Source organism: Pinus tabuliformis, chromosome 5_1 (genome assembly GCF_031772625.1).
Source record: "Pinus tabuliformis cultivar Carrire ecotype Pingquan chromosome 5_1, CPIR1, whole genome shotgun sequence".
Classification (NCBI taxonomy): Eukaryota; Viridiplantae; Streptophyta; class Pinopsida; order Pinales; family Pinaceae; genus Pinus; species Pinus tabuliformis.
The window spans coordinates 631,968,600-631,987,812 of NC_142305.1; positions in this window are offsets into that span (position 1 = coordinate 631,968,600).

Sequence of the window (19,213 nt, forward strand, 5' to 3'; positions counted from 1 at the left end):
AATATGAATATAAAAGAAACATACGTGTCACGGGTGCAACAAATACCACTGTTACGGTTCTCTGGTTCTCTCCTCTCAACTGTAAATCCATTCATGACATCGAACAAGTGAGCGAAAGACAGATTTAAAAGCATCCCTTCTCGCTGATCAGATTTAAAAGCATAGAGTCACCGTCAACAAAAGAAACGAAACAGAAAGACACACAAAGCAGAGATTGACAGTCACTTAGACATCGACAACAAGGAGCAGTTCCACTGCAAATAGAACAAAATTCACTTTCACAAGACGAAGCACTCTTAATGCAATTCCTTACAATTGCAAATGATGAAACAACAACTCGGCTCTTCTTGATCCATATTGAAGAAATCACATTCAAATTTCAAATAATATAGACACGGAGACACTATAGAAAGAAACAGAGGATCCCAACACAGAGAGTCACAGGCACACAAACATTGACATATAGAAGAAGATAAAACACTTTCAATGCAACTACAACAAAATTCACTGCAAATGCAATACAAATGATGATAGAAGAAGAGGATGTAAATAAATGATGAAGAAGAGGATGTAAATAAATGATGATGAACTGTTCGTTTCGAGGCTATATACATGCACCGCACCACAACCACATCTGTTTCCCCAAAAAAACGCATAAAGATTCCCTCCCTCCATATCTCAGAAAAAGCTTGATTGACCGTTAGACGAGTGGATCACATCACAATTCTTTTCATGAAAGAAGCTTGAGATGCTTTTTATGAAATTCTTTCACCTCATAAAGCTTGAGATGCTTTTCAAGAAATTCCTCGACATCAGCGCAAAGCAGTTGGGTTTTCTTAACGAAAAAGTTTGAGATGATTTTCAAGGAATTCTCTCTACATCCACGTCATCTATCCACATCGGTGAAAAGCAGTTGGGTTTTCTTAAATTTGGAAAGTTGAGCCTGGAATCTTTGATACTCGGGCGAATTTAAGGCCTTTTTATGCTTTTTCGAAACAGGCGACGTTGTGATGCGTGTATATGGATAATTGGTGAGTCTAAACGAATAATTTTGTTGTGTTTGCATCGGAAGTGTTTTGTTTGTGTCGTGTTCCTCTTCTTCTATCTGTGTTGTGTATCCGTGCCCTGCAACCGCAGCTTTTGATAGAAAACGCTGAATATTATTCAAATTTGAATTTGATTTATTGGATATGGATCAACACGAAGGGATGAACGAAGAGCCGTCTTGTTTCACCATTTGCAGCGGAATTTCATTCTCTGTTTTGTCTCTGTGTTATGTTTTGTCTGTCTCTCTGTCTGTCCCTTGTATTGTTTAAATTTGGATATAGATCAAGAGGATCAGCGATAAGGGTGCTGTTATGGGATGTCATTAATTGAGGCAGCTGAATCCAATGAATGGAGGTATTTACAGTGGAGAGGTGGGAACCACAGAGACATAATAGTGATATTTGCTGGAGCCATGTTTCCTGTATTCATTTTATATTGGTGATTTATTTCTAGGTAGGTTCATAGATTAGATCAAAATTTTCTTTATCCCATTAGCGGAGATAGCCCTGCTTTCTCATCGAAGCCCATGACCCACTACATTTGACAATGATTTTTCCTCCCCTGTTTTGATATGATTTTTCTTCCCTGTTTTTTTATCAGGATAAACCCAGCTAAATGTATAGACTAAATTATTATCTAGCTAAATGTATTGACTAAGTTATTATCTGGAGCGGCATCAAAAGCCAAACTATTGTTATAACTGTCTTGTAACCCATATCTCTCTCTTTCTATGCTCACAAGGAGCTAAACCTGTATTTATAATTTAGTGAATTGGAGTGGTTTCCGTTCCCTCTTCTTTATCTAGATAAACCTAGGTAAATCTATAGACTAGGTTATTATTTCTGGCCAGGTCGAATCCACTAATCTTTTTATAATCATTAATCCCTAATTTTTTTTTTAATTTGTTCGGTCAGCAGTCCTATTAATCCTCTTAATTAATTAATTTTTTATAATCCTTTTTTAGCTATGTTCTTGGTTATCAATCTGTCCTTATTTGATATTTTTTTGGGTCTGTTCTTGATACGAAATCCCATCTCTCTCTTTTTATATTTTCATTATATTCCTGACTATCAATCCCATCCCTTATTTTATTTATACCCAATCCCATTAATTCCTCTTCATCTGTCTTATCACGCCTTTACATGGAACATTAATTCTACTGATACGTACATGAATATTGCCAATATAGATCTTATCAAATGCTCCGAATCTTGCCTTATAATTACTTTTTCATGATTTTCTGAATCTTGTCTTATAATTATTTTTTCATGATTTTATTTGATTTCTCTGGAAATTCAAAATATTTGTGCTATCGTTTAAGTTCACCTCGTGTGAAATTGGACTTGTTAAACGAATATTTTGAAGTTTTTTTTTTTTCACGTCCTCTTTTTTCTATCATCTGTATTTGCGGCATTTTTTTGTATGTCAATGTTTGTGTGGCTGTGACTCTCTAGCATTGGTTACTCTGTTTTCGTCTATATTGTCTTTCTATTGTGTGTCTGCATCCTGTAGCTTTTGATGGAGAAGAGCAGAGTAGTTTCATCATTTGCAATTTGTAAAGAATCTCATACAACAAACAGATCGATATCTTTCTTTATTTAAAATGAACGAAACAAAAAAACCTCTACCTGCTGTCTATGAGTGAAATGGTTTTTCTCTTTCTCCTTTAAAGATGAAGACCGACCGATTTTCTATAATCTAAGGATAAGATTTAATTCACATATTTCTATATCTCAAAATAGCAATGGACGGGCTATCTTTATCCATTTACATATTTTTGTGCTTTTTGTTACCGCCATATTTTCAACACGTGGGCTGAATCATTCTTGAAGTGTATTTATTTAATTTTTAAGTGTGAATACATATTATAAAATTAATTAGTTTAAAATAGTTTTATTAAATTATTGAAAATAATCTTATCAAATCATTAAAGTCATCAATGTTTGTACAATTATTTTCTTAACTTACAATTACTATTTTTATGATTTTCTTTTTTTTGGGTCTAAAATGTTTAAGCTCATATTCATTCTCAAGTGCAGTGAACTGTGAAATTGGAATTGTTCAAACATTTAAAACATATATCATCAGTTCAGTTTAGTTTTAGAATTTGTCTCATCATATTCTTTACCTCTAAACAATTATTCTGAGCCCTTTATCATCAACCGCTGGAGTTATTGCTTTTCTTCACTTTGCCTAATTGATCATGATATAGGAAAGCTGAAAGCTATATGCAATTTCTTCTAGCCAATGTCTATATGCCATTATCTCCTATCCAATAGCCCTGTGCCTTTGATGCACCATTAATTTTATATCTAAATTTTATAACTAATATATTCTAATCATTTTTATATCATTATACATTTTAAATATGAATTTTTGAACTCTTATATCATATTATTTTAAATTTTTATATACCTTATTTTCTTAGATTTTATACATTTCATTTTTTATTTTCTATTTTTAAACATTTCATTTTCTTATTTTAAATATTTACTTTATTCAATAAATACTTATATTAAATTATTTTATATATAGAAAATCAAATTAATATCATATAATTAAAGTTATAGTTCTATATTATCGTATTTAATTTATATCATTTATATTCACATTTATATTGTTATTGTTATTGTTATTAGTGAATGAGTTTTTTTGGTTAATTACTATATTTGAATTGTTTAGTTATAATTGTGTTTGTATTATTATTTATTGATTTAAAATTATATAACAATGAAAGGAATATTTTTATGAATTGATTTTTTTTATTTGTAAGTGATTGTTTATAATGTGAAAGGATATCTGTGTATCATTTTATTATATGTAATTATTTACCTTCTGGAAATTGGATGATATAAAATAATAAAATAATTTATTCATCAGTAGAATTATTTTATTTTTAGAAGATATGTGAAATGGATGTGTTTATTTATTTAAATCTGAAAAGAGGCTTAAAATTTTTATTTCAAATGTACCATAAATTGTATTTTTTTTATAATATGATATATTTGTTAGATGACATGACATTGATATTTATGTATAGACATTGTTTTTTATGTATATACATTGTATATTTTTATGTATGCATTTGTTTTATTGTTTGTTAGGTGGTATAATGATTGTGTTTCTTAGATAATATGATGATTATTGATTTCTAATTGATAATATCTTTTTGTTTGCTACAAGATGTGTATTTGTTAAATGATATGATTATGATAATGATAATTATGTTTCTCTTTGTTAAATGGCATGCTTTAGGTTGTTAGATGATATGATGATGTTAATGACAACAAGAGAGATAATGAGAGTGAGGGGTGGGAGAGAGAGAGAGAGAGAGGGTGGGGAGGTAGGGGAGGAGAGAGAAAGGGAGAGGGGCTAGAGGGAGGTGGAGTGGGAACGGGAGAAATCAAGGGAGGGAGACGGGCAGGGAGAGTGGGAGAGGGGAGAGGGAGCTGGAGAGAGGCAGGGAGGGGGAGTAGGAGAGAGAGAGGGGGAGGGGAAAGTGGAGGGAGAGAGAGAGCAGGAGAGGGGGAAGGGAAGGGAGAGAGTGGGGGTAGAGGGGGAAAGTGAGAGAGGGGGAGACAAAGGGAGAAGGAGATAGAGGGGGCAGAGAGAGAGGGGGGAGGAGAGAGAGAGCGCGAGGGAGAGGGAGAGGGGGAGCGAGAGCAGAAGAGAGCAAGAGATAAGGGGGGGAGAATGGGAGAGGGACGGAGAGGGAGGTTGTGGGGGAAGAGAGGAGGGAGGTAGGAAAGAAGGAGAGAGGGGGGCAGAGGGGGAGAGAGCTAGTGAGAGAGAGGAAGAAGGATAGATAGAGAGAAAGTGGGTAGGGTAGGGCGAGAGAGAGATGGGGAGAGGTAGGGGAAGAGAGTGGGAGGAGAGGAGGAGAGGAGAGGAGAGGGAGAGGGAAAGGGAGAGAGGACGGGGTAGGGTAGAGGGAGAGGGAGATGGGGAGAGGGAGGGGAAGAGAGCAGGAGAGGGCAAGGAGGAGAGGGAGAGGGAGGGGGAGAGAGGAAAAGGATATGAGAGAGTGGGAAAGAGGAGTGAGGGAGGAGATGGAGAAGAAGAGAGATGGAGAGAGGGGGAGAGAGGAGTGAGGGAGGAGAGGGAGAAGAAGAGAGATGGACAGAGGGGGGGAGAGAGAGGGAGAGGGGGAGGGGAAGATGGAGCGAGGGAGAGAGAAGAGAAGGGGAGGGAAAGCCAAGGAGAGAGCTGGGGGAGAGAGGGGAGAGAGAGGGAGAGGGTAAGAGAGAGAAAGGGAGGGAGAGGGGGGGTGGGGTGGGAGAGAGAGGGGGGTGGGGTGCGGGAGGATGGAAGATAGGTTGGGGGAGAGAGGGGGAGAGGGAGAGGGAGATGGGGAGAGAGAGAGAGAGGTGGGGGGGGGGGGGGAGAGTGGCAGAGGGGGAGAGGGAGGAGGAAGGGGAGAGAGCGAGAGAGGGGGGGGGGGAGAGAGCGAGAGAGGGAGAGAGAGAGAGAGAAGGAGAGGGAGGGGGTGTAGGGAAGGGGAAGGGGAAGAGAGTTGGAGAGGGGGATTAGGAGAGGGAGAGAGGGAGAGTAAGGGGGTAGGAGGGAGAGTAGGAGAGGGAGATAGGGAGAGAGAGAGGGAGGAAGAGAGCAAAGAGAGTGGGAGAGAGGGAGAGAGAGAGAGAGGGAGGGAGACGCAAAGAGGGGTGGAGAGGGAGAGGGAGGGAGAGGGAGAGAGAGGGGGTGAGGAGAGGGGGAGTGGAGAGAGAGATGGAGGGAGGGATATGGATAAAGAATAGAAGGGGAGGGAGAGGAGGAGAGCGAGGTAGTGATAGAGAGAGAGATGGAGAGAGGAGAAGAGGGAGAGAGAGGGAGGGAAGGAGAGGGAGAGAGAGGGAAGGAGAGGGAGAGAGAGATGGGGGAGAGATAGATAGGGAGAGGGGGACAAGGAGAGGGGGAGTGGGAGCAGGAGGAGGAGAGAGCGAGAGAGGGGGAGGGTGAGAAGGAGAGTGAGAGGGAGAGAGAGAGGGAAGATAGAGAGGGATTGGGAGAGGGGGATGGAAGGTTTGAGAGAGTGAGAGAGAGAGGGGGAGGGAGAGGGAGAGGGAGAGATGGGGAGAGAGATGAGTGGGGGTGAGAGGGGGAGGGAGAGAGAGAGGGGGAAGGAGGGGGGAGCGATAGGGAGAGAGAGAAGGGGTGGAGAGAGGGGGAGGAAGAGGGAAAAGGGGAGAGAGAGGGGAGGGGAGAGAGTGGGAGAGGGGATCAAGCATAGTATTTTTTGAGGTACAACCAATTTCTAGGCTATGCTAGTGGAACTCCATCAAGTACTACTAACTCATAGGGCCCTTTTATAAGGACATAGTTGACAATATATGCGCCCAACCACATAGGGTAGAACTTTCCTAGACCTAACTTTCGACCTCCTGGTCATTTAGAAGAACTAGATATCCTTCCGAAAAGTCTCTAGGCTTGAAACTATTGTCATATTGCACTTTGATGCATCTTTTATGGGCTTCATTGGCTAACGTGGCATTGCGCTGGGTTTCATCCAAATGAGTTATATGTAAAATATGCTCCTCCTCTACGGAAGTAGCTGGAAGAAAATCGATAGCTAGTTTCAGTGATGGAATTTCACATTCGATGTGGAGGATCGCTTCTCAAAAATAGACTAACCGGAATGGTGTGGATCTGTTAGCAGTCCTAATTGAGGTTCGATATGCTTATAAGGCCACATATTAAAGAAAGTCCCAGTGCAATTTATGGACCCTTATCATGCGTTGAACGATAGCCTTAAGAAATTTGTTAATAGCCTCAAATTGTCCATTAGCTTGAGGATAATAGAGAGTGGAATTTTCATCTTAAAGTCTTAATTTAGCACCTAATTTGGTCATCATACAATTTTAAAAATGTTTCCCACGATTTATTACTATTTTTTTCGAAACGCCAAACCTGACAATAACGCGGTTGAGAAAAAAGTATAGTATTGTTTCACCAATGTTGTTAAATGTAGGCATCGCTTCAGCCCACTCAGTAAAGTAGTCAAAAACGAAAAATAATATAGCCATGCCCCCAAACTGAGTGAGGATTACATGCTGAATTCCTTGTTTTGAAATGTCCAAAATAAGGAGTTACAATATAACCAACTACTCAGCAAGCAAGATCGCTCCCATGGAGAGTTGAGTAAATAGTTTTAATCCATAACCTATCAGTTTCAAAGATTGTCTCATCATGTTTACTATAACAAGCTAAATACCTTTACATAATTATTCTATGCCCTTTATATATCATTATCATAAGTCCTCATAGTCATTTCTCACACACTTCTTTGTATATCATGATGTAGAAAAGCTACGCGCTATATGCAATTTATCTTCATTATCACAAGGCTTGGCAGTCATTGCTCTTTGCACTGTTTGCTAAAGCATGACATGCAAAAGCTATATGCTATGTGCAATTTATTTTCACTGATATTTGCATGTTCATTGGCTTGCATCCAACTGCCTTGTTTACAGATGCCCTCAATCCATGAGAAATTCCGCATGACTACTCCCATAATTTTGTCCACATAATCCCTATTTTAATTCATATTTAATGGTCAAGTTTAAAACAGACAACCTAAAATAGTCCCTGATTTAAAATAGGGATTTAATGTAACAGGGGAGTGTTAGGAGGGGAATGATGAAAAGGGGAATAGGGGTTTAAAGGAGAAATTTATCAGGGATTTGGGAGTGTTTGGGGTATGGTTTTGATGGGGTAGGGTTAAGGACTTTTTGAGCTATAGGAGTAAAGGGGACAAAGGGATATGATTGCAATGTAGCTAGGGTATGCGCCATGCCAGTGCAGTGTTAACACTATGTCCGAGCTCCCAGTGCGCCGCGCCACCTCGCGGCGCTTTCAGATGGCACTCATTTTCTTGGAAAAACAGGGGAAAGGGTTTTAGGGTGATTTAGGGTGGTTTCTTTAGGAGACGAGGTGGAATGGAGGTGACTATGACGAGGAGTGAGGGGACAAGGGGGAGGGGAAACAAAACCTTGGTGGTGTCTTCGAGTTTGCAACCCCATTTGTCTTTCGCTTTGATGAGTATTTTCATGGATGGTCAAGCATGCTTCAGATACCCTTCAACGTCTTAGCAACACCAACCATTGACCAAATATTTAGAGAAGGGGTTTCATTAGAGCCTACCTGTTACACAGTAATTTGTCACCATTTGTCACCGTCCCTGTTACCCCTTTCCCGCACTTTGGAGGACTCATTACAAGACCTATGAGCAGTGACATAACTTGAAAACACTTGCATTATGTTCCCCTAAGTATGGACTTCATATTCCTTGAAGACATCTCCTGCAGAATATCCTTAAAAAGTCCCCTTTTCCAATTAGCGTGGATCCACAGTGTATCACCCGCGCCAATGGGAGAAATTCTCTAAAGAGGGCACACCCATTGGCGCTCTGTCTCAGAGTCTTACCCGCGCCAACCAAGTTTGGGAAACCTTTTTAACAAACGCACACCCGAAAGTTCTTTCCTTTCGACTCATGAGGCTTTTGAAGGATATTTCCAATCTCATGGATGTCGAGATTCATCGTATCTCTATCCATAATAGATTTTCGAGGATAATGCTAATCCCATGGATGTCTGGATTCATTGTATCTCTTCCTCCTCCTCCATCTATAAAAGCTTGTTCCGGTGCATTTGACAAGCTAGTTTTGAGCATAGGGAGAATTATACTGTCAGAAAGTCTGAGAGATTGCTGTAAGAGTCTTCTTTGCATTCATAATCAGAGAGAGTGAGGCTTGTTCCCAATCCTGACAAGCTTTGCAAGACATATGTAGCTGATCACCCAGACAAAGGAGGATTTGACGTCAGAACTATGGTTGTATACTCCTTTGTTGATTATCGGTAATAAATGACTATCATTATGGTTCCATTCTTGTTGTTCATTATGATGATGTTTGAGTTATATCTTTTCTGACCGATATATAATTGCATCTATTGGATTCCAACACTAGCGTTGTAGAAGAGTTGACTCCGCCGGGGAAGCTATTTTTTGTTTGATTCGTAAACTTTGGACGGAGCCTGAAGTACGGTTAGGTAGCCTTCGAAATGCTATTGCTCTGCATTAGTGAAGTAGATCAATGCCACTTCAGTCAATCTCCAGTTTGGTTTACGAATCGAACAGCTTGGAGTTTGTCTTGCACTTTGGTTTTCTCTTGTTTGCTTGCTTAGATAAGCTTTCTGGGTAAATTTTTAAGTTGTCTCTCGCTGCCTGGTCTGTCTAGATACTGTTGATCAAGCCGTAGACTACTTGTTTTTATTTTTAAGCTAGAAAACTTGATTAGCGCGACTTTTTCCCTGACAATCGCGCCAGTGGGCGAATGTTGCACAAAATCAACTCGCGCTAATCCCTTAAAAGCGAGAGTTACAGCCTGACAGTCGTGCTAGGCCTGTGAACTTTTCCAGCTTGCTTGTTTGGAAGGCTTCTGAGCTTGGATTTCTGTCTTGTCACATTTTTTTCGACTACTGGAGTGTGTCAGAGCTTTGTTTGAGTGGTTTTCGACCTTCATCCTTCGGGTATTTGCATCTTTCCATCGATTTCATATTCCAGCCCTAGAACATCTAGTGGCTTTGCACATCGAGCCTTCCGTGGGAGTTTTTGGTTCTTTGATTGTCCAGTCAACTTCTTGGCTACTTTTTGCACTTGTCTAGTGGTTGTCAAAACTTTTTATTGTGTTCTTCGAACAATCTACCTCTTTTTCGTTTGGATTTCGCTTGGCTTCGTTTGGGCTTAGATCACATAGCTCATTGAGGTCTTTGTGATTTTTCTTGATTTGAAAGATTGTCTTGGTGTTTCAGGGACTTGATTGTGTTTTCATTGAGTGAAATTTGTCTTTTTACTCTTTGTTATTATCTCTCAAAATTTGTTTAGTGCATTTTGCCATCAAAAAGAAAACAAACAATCTCTTTTGCATTGCATTAGTTAATGGAAATTAGAGTACTTCATTGTTATTAGCGATTAGTCACTTAAAAAAAAAAAAAACGTTTATTGCAATTAGCTGCATTAGAGTCATTGTTGGTTGTTTGATGATCATTTTGTTTGATTGAAATATCTCAACTCTTCCGTAGTTAGCATTCATCGAATGGAATGATATATTTTAGCATATAGTTTGCATTTAGGAAATTGTGAGAGGTTACATACGGTAGGACCTGGAAACTGAAACCTAATCAAAGATCAACTATAAAATGAGCTGAATGAATCTAAAAATGCATTGGAACTTAATGCATACATCTAGAGGTATAGGCTAGAGACGTGTTCCGGCATCGTTAAACCTAGTCACTGTTGTTTCACATTATGGTTGGGTGATTCCTCCTTTTGTGACTCGATAATGTTCTAGCACGGATTTATGCTCCCACGTACCGTCGAGTATATGTGTAGACCCCACTAGGTTATCATCCTTTATCAATAGGAAGCCGTGTCTGCCACCTTACAGACCGTAATACACTGAACACAGCATTCGGGAAGATTGACTGCCGTATGGGAAGTCCTTGGTTTTCATATGATTGCCAAGGTGTATATGCAGTTTTACGGATTGTTTGGTAAACCTTTTGCCTAGTTCTCCAGAGTAGTCACTTTTGATCCTTTTCGGACTCCCTAAAAGAAAAGGTTCACCTGAGCATTTGTCACTTCGGGCTCACTAAATATTCGAAGGAGACTAGAGTCACCTTTTCGTCCTTTTCTCGACTCTTAAAACATGAAAAGGTCAAGTTCAGTTCCTTTGTCTTAAAATTTATTCGGCCACGATTCACATGCACCCGGTTAGATCTTGTTTGCGTTAGTTTGAGTAGGGTCCTTTCTCGTTAGCTTCCCTAGGATTTTGTGAAGTTTTCATCTTGGTGGAATTACCAATTTCGTCTTCATCCTTTGCCGAGATACCAGTTGTGAGTGATACTCTTCCTGTTATTTCGAGTATACAACCGATTAATTCTTGTGCTCCAGGCGACGAGACTTACCAATTTCATTGGAACCCCGTTTGGGAACCTTCTGAAGATGGTATCCCTTTTTGGGAATACACTTCCCCTCGTGTTTTGGCCCCACTATTTTCTTCCGATATGGAGGAAGTATCCCCCACTTCAACTGAAGAATCTGTTGCGACGAGCGGTGAAATTCCCACCGCAACGGAACCTATACTTGTTAGTAGCACCCCTACTACTGGGGGACTACCCCCAGGCTATAAAGCATTAAAGGATGTTATGTCTTCTAGGACTCCCTCCACGAGTTCTATTTGGTCACAACTCGCCTTTCCCACCACGGATCCTTTTACTCCACAAAGTCACAGTACGTCTGTTACCTCGATCCCAACCATTCCAACGGTATGTGTAGCTTCCTCGACTCCCGTTTTCAGTGGTCCTTCGGCCTCTATATTTAGAGTCTTTGATCCTACGTCAAACGTCCCAGCAGAGGGGCCATACGACCAGTATTTACGACATCTTGGTAGACCTTTGTCGTCTCAACCAACTGTTGAGATTTTAGTCCCGTTGTCAATTGATTGGGGCCCCACCTATTATCATGGTGGCCAAGTATCGTCTGCGCAACCCTCCCAAGGACCACCTAATCAAGACCAACAGTCTTACACAGGGCAGCCTGGGAACCAACAAGGACAACCCTTCCAGGGACAACCTTTGGTCTCTGGTGGTCCGTCTTTCACCTCTTATGCTCAACCTTCTGGTAACTCAGGTCAATCTTTGATTCAACAAGGCCAACCTGGTATCCAGCAAGGTTATCCTACTGGACAAATTGGTCAATCGTATGTTCACCCAAACCAACCTAATGTCCAGTATGGTCCAACATCTGGACAAGCTGGTCAACCGTATGGTCAACCCACCGTCCAGTATAGCCAAGCACCTGGGCAAGTCGGCCAGCCTCAAATCCAATCAGGCCAACCAACTGCCCAGCCCACTCGGCCATCTGGTCCGTCAGGACAACCCTCAGTTGTGCAACAACAACTCCACCCCCAACAAGTACAACCTTCTGGGCAGGTGGGCCAACCTCAATATCAACTAGTTCATCCTTCCGGCCAGATAGCCCAACCTACTAGACATCTTTCTGGCACTGCTCAACCCGGTTTTATGCCACAGGCTGGGCCCCAAGCCCCATCCGGTTTTCAAATGCAAGTTGGTGCTCAATCCCAACCAGTCTATCAAACTCAGCCTGTTTCTCAAGCTCAGTTTGGAGTCTAGCCGCCTTATGGTTACCAGCAACCCTAAGGGCAACCTTCGTTTGCCCCATATCAAAATTATCAAGAACTGCAGGCAAATCCTTATCAGAATTATCCACAACCGTATGGTGCTCCTGCAGGACAGTTTGGTAATCCATGGAACGCTGGGGTGTAGAACCAAAATCCCTACGGACAAAACCCTATGGGGCCAAATCCGTCCGGACAAAGCCCATGGGGACAACCGCCAGTTGGTTGGAACCCTAGTGCTCCATCCTACCCGCAGCCCCAGATGTCCTTCAATCCTCAGTTACCTTTCTTAGCAACCTTAGAATTACTGGATGTGTCCAAACTGACTAATGATCCCATTCTCCATAATCCGTATTGGCCTCCGGTTCCGACGAAAATTCCCAGTGATTGTCCCAAATTCGATGGTAAAGCTAATGAAGATCCTCAAGCTCATGTCATGACCTATCACTTGTGGTGTTCATCCAATTCGTGGCTTGATGATTCGATTCGACTTCGCCTTTTTCAAAGGACTCTCACTGGCTCTGCAACTAAGTGGTATATTGAGCTCACTCGCGGATCCTTTCAGGATTTTAACTCATTGGCTATGGCATTTGTCACTCATTTTCAGTTGCCCATTCAATATGAAACGGGTACACACCTCCTGACATCCTTAAGACAGACAACAGCTATGCATATCTCTGATCATATCCATGAATGGATACGGCGTCGACATATGATCAAGTTTTGGATTCCCGACCAACTTCTTACCGACTAGTTTACGACTTTGTTCGTTCCTCCAATAGCACGGGACATTGCCATGGGGGCATGTGTCACTGAAGAGCAAGCTATCGCGCACACCCAGTACCTTGACTTGGTTTATTCCCAGTCTGGCACATTGTATGATTATTTGCCTGATGCCCCGAGACCAGGAGCATCCAAAGCCCCGCCAACACCAACTGTTGACGGTATTATTGGTTATGTTAACTCATCCTCGAGGAAAAATTCCGTGAACCCTAGGAATCAAAATTCAAATGCTTCAGATGAACACACTTCTCAGGCTACACCCAATTCGAATATTACTTCTGAGGTCAATGTCGTCCAGTCCACCACGGCAGACAAAGCCTCGACAGGAAAAAAGAAAGGAAAAGGGAAGAATAAGCCAGATCAACTTAAACATGACTCCCCTAAACCTCCGCCCGAGGAAGGTGCCAAACGCAAACCCAAGTATCCTTGTCTTATCTGTGATGAAGATCACTATAACAAAGACTGCCCTAAGCAGTCCGAAGTTAGTCGTTTGTTGAAAGGCGCCCCTGGGACTCCTGTGGAGCTCAAAGAACCCTTTCCCTCCCAACAAACTCAAATGGTGGCTGACCCCTCTCAACCTCCATCTTCCTTCGGTTCTCAAGTATTTATGGCTGGAACGACACCTGTCCACATCAGTACTCGAACAAAAGAATATCCGTCATCTGCCGGGAAAGAGCCTGAGGTCCCCTCTAGTGCTCCTCTGTCCAGTTCAGGCCCCCTCCACATCGAGAGACCTAGCATTGAGACGCCTATTCGACCCCCTCCAAAAGGAGTACTCTGGAAATCTTCTTACAACCCAAATGCTCGTGCTGCACAACACTACAATATTATTGAGGACTTAGCTCAGACTCCGTCGGCTATGTCCACTTTAGAAGTTCTCCAGAGCTGCCCTCCTTAGAGGAAGTCCTTGCTATCGGCTATCGGTGGCATAGACCCGCCCGACTCGGATCTGATTACTTTTGACTTGGAAAGCCATACGCCGAGACTGCCTCACCAAATCACATTCCTTATACAGGTTATTATTAATTCCAAAATGATTCATCGTACAGTCATTGATGAAGGTGCTTCAACTTGCATCATGTCTGTTGCCTGTTGGAAAGCTATTGGTTCTCCGACACTAAGCCAGTCTCCCACAACCTTGGAAGCTTTTGATGGAAGAGCATCCTGTCCCTATGGTATACTCCAACATTTGCCCATCTCTTTGGAAGGGAAGACTGTCGAGATGGAAGTTGAAGTTGTTGATGCTAATCTTACCTACAACCTCCTTCTTGGACGTAGCTGGACATACGTGATGCAAGCTGTAGCTTCATCTTTGTTTCGTATCATCCGTTTCCCTCATCAAGGGAAGATTGTTACCATAGACCAGTTGTCATTCTTCGCTTCCTCTTCTGAAGGCAACATCCCTTTTGTGGAGCATACCTCCAAATCATATGACAGTCTGGGAGCCACCTTTTTAAAGATCCTGCCCTCATGGGTGTTTTTCCGTTCCCACTTCCTAACGTCGCTTCCATCAATATGATTACTGTTCATTCTGATCCGTGGATCCTCCCTCCCACTGATCAAGTAGAATATTGGGGCGATGAGATGCCGTTGAGTCCTCCCGAGCTCAACTACATCGAAATCATTGCTGCATCAGCTCCCTCTTCTGAACCTGCTCCTTCGAGCAAGGTTCCTGACTCATTCGCTCCATCCTCATGGCTTGGAGATGAGACTTCTTCGGACCCTTTAAAAGAAATATTCGCTTCTGACGAAGCCATTATCGAGACTATGTCTCCCGAGGAACCTCCTTGACATGATTCTCACCATCGTTCCTCGTTTCTCCCTACCCATCAGGATATGTTTACTTGTCTCGAGCGGTTTGCTCCTTGTCTCCCATTTCAAACCCTTCAAACACCTATCCAAGTTTATCAAGTGTCCTCTGAAGGAAATATGGCGAACATCACGCAAACCCAGCCTATCGACATCTCCGTGAAACCAGGGATTATTGAACATCTTCACATCAGAGTCACTTGTACTCTGGAGGAGATTCGACTCTATACCAATCTTTTTCGCGAATTTCGTCACGTCTTTGCATGGTCCTATGAAGGAATGCCCGGCATTAATCCTAGCATAGTGGTGCATGAGATACTCACGTATCTAGGTGCTAAGCCTGTTCGTCAACGTTTACGCCCCGTACACCCCCACAAGGCTACAGCTATTAAGGCAGAAGTGGAAAAGCTTCTTAAAGCTGGTTTTATTTACCCTATCCCACTCACAGATTGGGTCTCCAACATCGTGCCTGTGAATAAAAAACAGGGTACCATCCGTGTTTGTGTCGATTATCGTGATATTAATCGGGCCTGTCCTAGAGATAATTTCCCCACACCATTCATTGATCAAATTATTGACGAGTGTGCCGGAAGCGAAATGTACTCTTTTATGGACGGTTTTTCTGGATATAACCAGATCAATATCGCTCCCGCTGATCAACACAAGACCTCTTTTACCTATCCATGGGGCACTTTTGCCTATAAGAAGCTCCCTTTTGATCTAAAAAATGCCAGTGCTACCTTCCAACGTGCAATGTCTTACGCTTTTCATGACATTCGCCACATTGTACAGCCATACCTGGATGATCTACCAGCTCATTCAGCCAAACGACAGGACCACCCTACTCACCTTCGCGATATCTTTCTTTGCTGCCGACACTACCGTATCAGACTCAATCCTCACAAATGTGTCTTCTGCGTTGAATCCGGTCGACTTCTCGGGTTCACCGTCTCCCGAGAGGGCATCCATTTTGATCCCCTTCAAGTCGAGGCTATTGTGAATCTTCCTCCCCCGGCTTCTTTATAGCAATTGCAAAGCTTGCAGGGTAAAGAAAACTTTCTGAGACGATTCATTCCAAACTATGCCGAGGTGGCTAAAGGTTTCACACGGTTGCTAAAGTGAGATGTCCCTTTCCATTGGGATACCGTCGCTCAGGAATCTTTTGAGCGTCTCAAGGGTCTCCTTGTTTCCGCTCCATTGCTACATCCTCCGAACTATCATCGCAACTACACTCTGTATTTGGCCGCCACCGACACCACTATCAGCATGGTTCTCGTTCAAACTGACGATGATGACACTGAGCATGGTGTATATTATCTCAGCCGCAACCTTTTAGACACGGAAACTCGATATGCTTATGTCAAGAAGTTGGCGTTGGCCGTCGTTTGTGCTGTCCAACACTTCCGTCACTACATTCTGTTGTGCACTACCACCGTGATTTCTGATTGCAACCCCATGACGTACATTTTGTCACGCTAGTTGCTAGGGGGAAAGTACTCAAAGTGGATTGTCATCCTCCAAGAGTTCGACTTGGAATTTACCACTGCCAAGTCCAAGAAATCCCTTGTATTTGTTGAGTTACTTTGCTCTTTGCCATCTTCTTCCCCACCCTCTCACTCAGAGGATCATATTCCGGATGAGACTTTGTTTCTCATTAGCACCCTCGATCCCTGGTATGGGGATATCATCATATATCTGCAAACGTCCTCCTTTCGCCCCGGCATGTCCAAAGATGCTCGGCGAAGGATTCGTCATCAATCTCAACCATACCGTATCATCGGGGACACATTATACCGCCTCGGCGCCGACTCTGTTCTCCGTCGATGTCTAACTCTCGAGGAAGCTGAGCGTGTTTTGAATGACTGCCACTCTGGCGCCTGTGGTGGTCACATGTCCGGATATGCCACTACCCAAAAAATCCTCCGTGCTGGCTACTTTTGGCCCTCTATATTTAAGGATTGCATTCTTGCCGTCCGCTCTTGTCATGAGTGCCAGATATACCAGTGGAAGATGCAAGCTCCTCCTGCTCCATTACACCCTGTTGTCACGTCGGCCCTTTTGCAAAATGGGGCATTGATTATACGACCTGTAACCCTCGCTCGGCTGGGGGGCATGGGTTTATTATCGTTGCCGTCGATTACTTTACTAAATGGGCCGAGGCGATGCCCACATTAACTAAAGACGGCCACACAGCGGCACAATTCTTGTTCAACCATGTTATCTCGTGATTCGGTGTCCCTCAAGCCATCGTCACTGATCATGGGAAGCATTTCTGTAATCATATGATGACAGAACTAACAACCCAGCTGGGCTTACGGCACAATAGTTCGACTCCTTACTACCCTCAAGCTAATGGCCAAGTTGAAGCTATCAACAAGATTTTGGTTACAATGCTTCAGCATACCATTGGCATGCATAACTCTAACTGGCATTTGATGTTGTTCCCTGCCTTGTGGGCCTACCGAACCTCCGTGAAGGATGTCACCAGTTTCACTCCATTTCAACTAGTTTTTGGACTGGAGGCTACCCTTGCAATCGAGTGCGAAATCCCTTCACTAAAATTGGTCGTCGAACTACTTCCCTACACTACTCCACTAGAAGAACGCCTTCTTTACCTGGAACGTCTATATGAGACCCGTCGCCTAGCTTCTTTGGCCATTGAAGCACAAAAGAAGCGAGTCAAGACTCACTTCGATGAGACTGTCCATCCACGTTCTTTTGTTGAGGGAGATTTAGTCCTGCTATACAATCAGGCAAACGATATGCTGGGAGCAGGAAAACTCGAGCATATGTGGCTAGGTCCTTACATTGTCAATAAAGTTTTGCAAAAAGGGGCCTACGAGCTAATTGACTATGAAGGGAACCCTCTCGGGAAGCCCCGAAATGGGCTGTACTTGAAAAAGTACTATGCGTGATGCTTGTACACTTTGTTTTGTACATACATGTACTTTAGCAGGTGTGTTGTGTGTGTGTGCTTTAGTTTTGAAGGCGTGACTGCTGCTTATTGTGTCTTTCGCTTCTTGTGCAGATGTCTAATGCACCTTATGTTGGTTTCGCTGATGGTGCCTGCCGCAGTACTCACAACTTGTCCTTTGCGGCGTGGGTGATCTATGATCCTCATGGCGAGTTGATAGATCTTCAAGGTTTGTGTTTGTGCCGTACCACTAATAATGTCGTCGAATATTGTGCTGTAATTGAACTACTTGCTGAAGCAATTAATCTCGGCATTCGTGCATTGGTAGTGAACCTAGACTCTCAACTTGTCGTCCGCCAGCTCAACGGGCGATATTCCATCAGAGACCATCGCATTCTAAGGTTGTATTTACGTATGAGATTGTTAGAAAGGAACTTTGATTTCATTACATATCGACACATTCCAAGACAATTAAACACGTTAACTGATGCATTGGATAACCATGTATTAGATAGACATTTGCGTAATATGTAAAACATCATACAAGAAAGCATATAAAGCACAATAATAAAACCATAGAAATAGGCATCTATATATATATATATATATATATATATATATATATATATATATATATATATATATATATATATATATATATATATATATATCTGTGTGTGTGTGTGTGTCGCAATGTTTGCACCACGTGCATCATATAGTTCAAAAAATAATACATGTTCCTCTCAAATATATCCGGAGACGACATGTCTCTCAAAAAATATGCAAGAAAAGGAAACCTAAGAGTCTAGTCCCGGTGGTGCTCATGATAGCACAACATCGCGTGCACCAAGCATCTCAACAGATGATGGACACAATTAGGCACCCCCACTGTGTGCCTCTGATATGCTAGTGGCATATCTCCCAGTCTAGCATAATTAGGAATCCCTCGGGTGAGTCCCTCGAGATTCTGAATCAGTTCATCCCCCTCGGCACCCTCTTTCTGAGGGTCGGTTGCGGGCTGGTTCCTCCGAGCGATGGGAGACATGCCAACTGGTCGCTCTAGGCCAACATCTGCATGTATATACAATTGTTGTTAGGACAAACATGTATTAACCAAAAAAAAAAATACATATAAAACATCAAAAACAAAAAGAGATCTTACCCAACTCTTCGTCCCACTCCTCTCCCTTGGGCAATGGGAGATCTGGGTCTTCGGTAAAGTCAGTCCCTGCATATGGCCAATCCTCCATGACAATCAGCTGACGGTGGAGCCATATGAAGAACTTGGGCCTCCAGGACATCTGCTGGCCCCCTCCTCCCCTGGGCATCAGTGCTGCCCAGCAAGCCATTCTAGGCTCTCGTGGCAAAGGATCAGCCACTATAGCTCACTGTCCCTGAAAAATTGGTAATTGTTCCAAGAAGAATGATACCACGATCGAGCCATACCCAAACTGCTTTACCTTTCC